The sequence below is a fragment of the Myotis davidii genome, unplaced genomic scaffold, assembly GCF_000327345.1.
Source record: "Myotis davidii unplaced genomic scaffold, ASM32734v1 scaffold1914, whole genome shotgun sequence".
Lineage (NCBI taxonomy): Eukaryota > Metazoa > Chordata > Mammalia > Chiroptera > Vespertilionidae > Myotis > Myotis davidii.
Genome location: NW_006285311.1, coordinates 115,198 through 122,712, shown reverse-complemented (window position 1 = coordinate 122,712; position 7,515 = coordinate 115,198). Strand labels below are relative to the sequence as shown.

The window sequence follows — 7,515 nt, the reverse complement described above, 5'->3', positions numbered from 1 at the left end:
AGGCCTGGGGGTGATCCACCATCCATCATCCGCGCTCACTGCTAGCCCACGTGGCCTGCGGGTCCCCAGGGGTTTGAGCGGGTCCCGCGGGGACGCCGGCGCGAGCTTGGCCTTGGAGCCCCTAGAGCAGGGGTGGGCAACCTTTTTCTGAGCGCGTGCCAAAACCACCAAAATCTCCGGCTCAAATTTCTGCGTGCCAACCCTAATTTTTTCAGAGCGTGTGATGCCTGCTTGATGTCTCTTAAGGTGGAAGTATGTGAAGAACCTTGAGGAAATAATAAAATTCACTCGAGCGACAAACACACAGTCTATGATGATGAAAAATACATTTAGCCGAAGCCGGTTTGGCTCAGTGGATAGAGCGTCGGCCTGCGGACTGAGGGGTCCAGTCCCGGGTTCGGTTCCGGCCAAGGGCATGTGCCTGGGTTGCGGGCACATCTCCAGTAGGGAGTGTGCAGGGGGCAGACGATCAATGTTTCTCATCATTGTTTCTGGCTCTCTGTCTCTCTCCCTTCCTCTCTGTTAAAAATCAATAAAATATATTTTTAAAAAAAGAAAAAGAAAAATACATTTATTTTTTAACGTCTACATGTACACGGACGGTCCGACAGAAAACTGTATGACTCCGTGTGACAGTCTCGGTGGGACTCTGGCGGCTGCATCGCCGATGACGGAGATTTTGCATCGGGTTTCTATTTCGTGACCTTCAGAGACAGGCCCGCGCTCCTACTGTCATCCGCCAGGCTCCTCCTATGACGAGACCTCACAAAATCCATCCCTGAGAGCAAAGGTTCCCAAGCGCATGTGGATGAAACCAAAACACTGGTCGGACCTAGGAAGGCGGGAGCGTTAAGGCAGAGGCATGGAAATTGCTCTTCCCCTGTCTCGTCCATCCATGTCTCCGGTCCTGAAGATAACTTTTATGTAAAACTATTTATTTACCTAAGATGCACCGACACTGAATGTATCTGAAAAAAAATTTAAAAAGTCAATATATCGCCCTGACTGGTGTGGCTCAGTGGATGGAGCGTCGGCCTGTGGACTGAAGGGTCCCAGGTTCGATTCCGGCCAAGGGCATGGACCTGGGTTGTGGGCACATCTCTAATGGAAGATGTGCAGGAGGCGGCTGATTGGTGTTTCTCTCTCATCGATGTTTCTAACTATCCCTCTACTTTCCTCTCTGTGAAAAATCAATAAAATGTATTTTAAAAAATAAAAAGTCGATATTAAGAAGAAAATTGTAAATGGAAGATTATAAGAGAGGGTTTCCCGTGCCAGCAGAAGTTACTGGCATGCCGTGGTTGGCACGCGTGCCAGGGGTTGCCCACCCCTGCCCAACCCACTGTCCACCACGTGAATGGGGTGCAACCTTTTTTAAAAAATATATATTTTTATTGATGTCAGAGAGAAAGGGAGAGGGGGAAAGAGAGAAACATCCATGATGAGAGAGAATCATGGATTGGCTGCCTCCTGCACGCCCCCCACTGGGGATCCAGCCCGCAACCCGGGCCTGGGCCCTGACCGGGAATCGAACCGGGGACCTCTTGGTTCCTGGGTCGACGCTCAACTGCTGAGCCACCCCCGGCTGGGCTAGTGGGGTGCACCTCGCAGCCTCTGTCACCAACGTCCAGGGATGTGCGCGCAACACGCCACGTGAATGCATGGCCTCAGGTCGCTCTCCTGTTTCCAAGTCCCGAGTTGGCTCAGCTGCAGAATGGGAGGACAGCCGAAACCGGTGTGGCTCAGTGGATAGAGCGTCGGCCTGCAGACTGAAGGGTCCCAGGTTCGATTCCGGTCAAGGGCATGGACCTGGGTTGCGGGCACATCCCCAGTGGGAGATGTGCAGGAGGCAGCTGATCGATGTCTCTCTCTCATCGATGTGTCTAACTCTCTCTCCCTCTCCCTTCCTCTCTGTAAAAAATCAATAAAATAGATTAAAAAAAAATTAAAACTTTCTAAACGAAAACGAGTCACGGCCGCTAGTCCTGTCCCGGCTGGTGTCTTCCCTGACAAAGGCCAACCTTTACCTGCACGGAGCCTATGAAATCCTTTGGCACAAAATCCTTCTGTGATGTGTAGAATCAGCTGCAGCCCTGGCTGGTGTGCTCAGTGGGTAGAGCACCAGCCTGCGGACTCAAGGGTCCGCCGGGGTTCGATGCCCGTCAAGGGCGCATGCTTGGGTTGCGGGGCTCCATCCCCAGTGGGGGGCGTGCAGGAGACATCAGTGATTCTCTCTCAGCGTGGATGTTTCTCTCCCTCGCCCTTCCTTTCTGAAATCAACAAAAATATATATATTTTTTAAAAAATCCTTCCCTAGCCCAAACCGGTGTGGCTCAGTGGATAGAGCGTCGGCCTGCGGACTGAAGGGTCCCAGGTTTGATTCCGGTCAAGGGCATGTGCCTGGGTGGCGGGCCCATCCCCCGTGGCGGGAGTGCACGCGGCAGCTGATCGATGTTTCTCTCTCATCGATGTTTCTGACTCTCTATCCCTCTCCCTTCCTCTCTGTAAAAAATCAATAAGGTATATTTAAAAAAATTTTTTTGCCGGGGTTCGATGCCCGTCAAGGGCGCATGCTTGGGTTGCGGGGCTCCATCCCCAGTGGGGGGCGTGCAGGAGACATCAGTGATTCTCTCTCAGCGTGGATGTTTCTCTCCCTCGCCCTTCCTTTCTGAAATCAACAAAAATATATATATTTTTTAAAAAATCCTTCCCTAGCCCAAACCGGTGTGGCTCAGTGGATAGAGCGTCGGCCTGCGGACTGAAGGGTCCCAGGTTTGATTCCGGTCAAGGGCATGGACCTGGGTTGCGGGCACATCCCCAGTGGGAGATGTGCAGGAGGCAGCTGATCGATGTCTCTCTCTCATCGATGTTTCTGACTCTCTATCCCTCTCCCTTCCTCTCTGTAAAAAATCAATAAGGTATATTTAAAAAAATTTTTTTCCCTATATAATAAAACCCTAATATGCAGATCAACTGAACCCCTAAACAACCAGTCACTATGACGCTCACTGACCACCAGGCAGCAGATGCTCAGTGTGGTCCCCCAAGGGGAGCGCCGCTCAGCCAAAAGGGGGGCTCCCAGCTGGCGATCTCACCGGTGGTGGTGGTGGTGGTGGTGGGCGCCTGCCTCCAGCAGCGCTAAGGTCCCCTGGGGGGATGTCCGCCTGCCAGCTTAGGCCCACTCCCCCGGGGACTTGCGAGAGGGTGCAGGCCAGGCTGAGGGACTGCCCCCATCCCCGGTGCACGAATGTCATGCACTGGGCCAATAATAATAATAATAATAATAATAATAATAATAAAACAAATTAAGGTGCAAAACTGCCACTCTCTGGAGCCTTTTCTCAACCCCAAATGGAGATTTTGCTTCCCAGCAATTGTCCTCAGGTTGACTCAAAGAAACTCATAAAAAATCCTCTACAGATCTGAACCCTTCCTGCTTTGACAGGCCCCCAAGGTGCCTCCGCAAGGGGCCCCCAACATCCTCCAGGCCTTACGCTTGTCTCTCTGGCTTTTATTTATTTATTTTTAATGTTTTTATTGATTTCAAAGAGGAAGGGAGAGGGAGAGAGAAATACAATGATGAGAAAAAAATCATGGAGCAGCCGCCTCCTGCATGCCCCATGCTGGGGGGTCTGAGCCCGCCATCCAGGTCCATGCCCCCGACCGGAATCGAACCCGGGACCTTTCAGTCCCCAGGCCGACGCTCTATCCCAGTGATGGCGAACCTTTTGAGCTCGGCGTGTCAGCCTTTTGAAGAACCCTAACTTAACTCTGGTGCCGTGTCACATAGAGAAATTTCTTTTTCTTTTTTTTAAATATATTTTATTGATTTTTTACAGCGAGGAAGGGAGAGGGACAGAGAGTCAGAAACATCGATGAGAGAGAAACATCGACCAGCTGCCTCCTGCACACTCCCCACCGGGGATGTGCCCGCAACCCAGGTCCATGCCCTTGACCGGAATCGAACCCGGGACCCTTCAGTCCGCAGACTGACGCTCTATCCACTGAGCGACACCGGTTAGGGCGAGAAATTTCTTGATCTTGGCAACCATCGTCAAACAAAGACTTGTATGTTTGATATTTGTTTTATGTATTTAAATGCCATTTAACCAAGAAAAGTCAACCCAAAAAATGAGTTCCAGATAGCAGCACAAACCATTGCTTTTCCCGAGGCTTTTGACACGGAATGGAGACACGGTGACAATTGCCTAGAGTGAGGGGCAGAAACATTAAAATGAAAAATCGCCTGGCAGTAGAACGCGGGTGATATCCGTGCCCTGGGGCATAACCCGGACGGAATAGGGTAAGCTGGCTTACACCGCACACGTGTTATCTGGGTGGCGGTGAGGAAGAGTCTGTGCCATGGCCCCCTCCGCCTCCCCCAGCTTCTAGAAGTTTCCTGGCAATCTCCGCCCTCTCGCTTCTTGGCTGGCAAAGGCAGGACCCCACCCCTGCCTTCACCGTCACAGGGCGCTCTCCTGTGTGCCTCAGTTTCCAAATTTCGCCTTTTCTTAGAGACACCGGTCCCCCTGGTACCAGAGCCCATTCCACTCGGGTATGACCGGACGGCCTAAGGAATTCCGTCTGCAACGACCTTGTTTCCAAATAAGGTCGCAGCCCGGCCGCCGGCGTGACTCAGTGGCTGAGCCTCGACCTAGGAACCAGGAGGCCACCTTCCATCCCAGGTCAGGCCACCGGCCCGGGTGGCGGGCTCCGTCCCCAGTGGGGGGCCTGCATGGGGGAAGCTGATGCGTGATTCTCTCTCATCATGGATGTTTCCATCTCCCTCTCCCGCTCCCTCCCTCTCTGAAATCGATAATATATATATGAAATCAATAAAATATCTAATTATTCATTGGATGGCAGAACTGAAGAGAAAAGTTACAGAAATTTGGTGAGAGATCAGCTGGGTTCATCCCAGGATGACCGTTAGATAGGGGTGAAGGTCTAGGTCAGGACCAGTCTAGCTGATATTGGGCTCTGGCTTCCAGCATTTTTATTGGTATCTCTGCAAGTATTTTTACATATGCTGGGCCTGAAAGTCAGGCTTCTTCCAGGCATCTTATAGCCTTGAAACTCAATAGGATATATCTCTATCTCTATCTCTATCTCTATCTCTATCTCTATCTCTATCTATACCTATATCTATATCTATTTAAAGCTTCTTCCTCCCCTCCCATCACCTGTGATTGAGTACCCCTTCTGTAATAAAAGGGGTATTTAGGGACCTTCATTTCTGAAGCTGAAAATTTCTGTGTGTTCCTTCCAAAGTCTGAAATTGTGTCATGAAGTGATGATAATAATAATATATGGTCATTGCCCTAACCGGTGTGGCTCAGCGGATAGAGCGTCGGCCTGCGGACTGAAGGGTCCCGGGTTCGGTTCCGGTCAAGGGCATGGACCTTGGTGGCAGGCACATCCCCAGTGGGGGGTGTGCAGGAGGCAGCTGGTCGATGTTTCTCTCTCATCGATGTTTCTAACTCTCTATTCCTCTCTCCTCCTTTCTGTAAAAAAAAAATCAATAAGATATATATTTTTTAAAAAAGAAAATATTTAAGACAAAGAATTTGCAGAGAAAAGCAACGTTTTCGCCCTGAGAAATTGAGTTATGTTAGGACAATCTCATTATTTGTTTGGAGGTATCTTTGGAGACTGAAATGGCCGAAGGGGAAATTTTCCGTTTGAATAACTCATTTAGGGAAAACAAAATAAAAAAAAAAAAACTCCCAAGGGTCTGCTCACAGGAGCCACCTGATTAAAATAAAAGCGAATGACTAACACCAACCGTCCAGAGGTTTCTAAACAGCCTGGGATAGTCACTAGCCCTTCCCACAGGCAGGAAGCGCAGGCATCGCAAGGAATTTACAGTCAAAGTAAAAAAAATAAAATAAAATCAAGGAATTTCCAGACCTGATCTTAATCTGCATAGCACACCGCGTGCGGCCCAGCTGATCTGCAGAGGAATCCTGCACATCACGTGGCGGTCAGCTGAAAACATGGCATTCCCCAGGTCTGCACAGGGATGACCTCCGTCGTACGTACACGCCCCACAATTTCATCCATGTTCCTGTCTCCTGACCTCGGCTTCCACAGGCCACTCCCCAACCCGTATTTTTGTTGGTTTGTGTGTTTGTTTTTGTTTTTTAGGTAACCAATATTTTCCTACGCCAGATAACCTTTGCTCGTTTCTTTCTTTCTATGGATTTGCTTATTTATTTGTTTGTTTGTTTTAACCTTTGTATTTTCTCTTTATTTATTTTTATGTATTTATTTCCTTACTTGTTTTAACCTTTGCGTATTTCTTTTTCTTTTTATTTATGTTTAATCTTTGCGTATTTCTATTTATTTTTTATGTGTCTATTTATTTACTGACTTATTTGCTTATTGATGTATTTTATTTTTTTTTATTTTTTTTAAATTTTAATATATAGTTTATTGAGTTTTTACAGAGAGGAAGGGAGAGAGATAGAGAGTTAGAAACATCGATTAGAGAGAAACATCGATGAGCTGCCCCCTGCACACCCCCTACTGGGGATGTGCCCGCAACCCAGGTACATGCCCTTGACCGGAATCGAACCTGGGACCTTTCAGTCCGCAGGCCGACGCTCTATCCACTGAGCCAAACCGGCCTCGGCATATTGATGTATTTTATAACCTTGGCGTATTTCTTGCTTTCGTTCTTTTAATTAATTAATTAATTAATTTTTCTGTTTATTTATTTTTTACGTATTTATTTACTTACTTGTTTTAACCTTTGCGTGTTTCTTTTTCTTTTTCTTTATATTTAATCTTTGCGTATTTCTATTTATTTATTTTTTATGTATCTATTTATTTACTTACTTATTTGCTTATTTATGTATTGTAACCTTGGCATATTTCTTGCTTTCATTCTTTTAATTAATTAATTTATTAATTTTTCTGTTTATTTATTTATTTACTTAGTTATTTCTTTACTTACTTATTTGCTTATGGATTGCCTTTGACCTTCGCGTATTTCTAAGATGAGCTGCTCTCTGGTTTTCATGGGTTCGCTCTTCACCAGGTTCCTCCCGTCTGAGTAGGTGTTGTTTTTTATGTCTTGAATTGTTGGAAAAAGAAGAAAAACCCCGGATGCGGTCTGAGATCGAACTGGGGAAGGAAAAGAATAAAAAATAAAAAATAAAAATTAAAGAAAAAAGCGGCCCGCCCAACGTGGGGCTCGAACCCACGACCCTGGGATTAAGAGTCCCATGCTCTACCGACTGAGCTAGCCGGGCAGGTGGCGGCTTTGCGCGGCTCTGGGTCTTTTCAGAGGATCACGCCTCACTTCCTCCCGGACTGGCATTGGTTTTGGTCTTGGTTTTGGGGTTTTTTTTCTCATTTTGGGGGATCAACTTTTTTGCTTTTTTCCCTTCTCAGCCTTTGCCCCGTTTTGGGCGCACAAACACCGTTTCCTCGAAGCCCCAAGCGGCCCCCTTGCGGTCAGAGGCGCGCGGTGGGTGCCGGTGGTCGGGGACCCCAGGACGCCATCGGGGG

The 7,515-nt window shown here is 48.0% G+C and overlaps 1 non-coding gene across 1 annotated transcript; it reads right to left on the bottom strand.

The window, feature by feature from the left end:
• Nucleotides 1-7,183: 7,183 nt before the first annotated feature.
• TRNAK-CUU lies at nt 7,184-7,256 on the bottom strand. The gene has a single exon. It is a non-coding gene; the product is annotated as a tRNA-Lys (tRNA).
• Between the last annotated feature and the right edge of the window lie 259 nt (nt 7,257-7,515).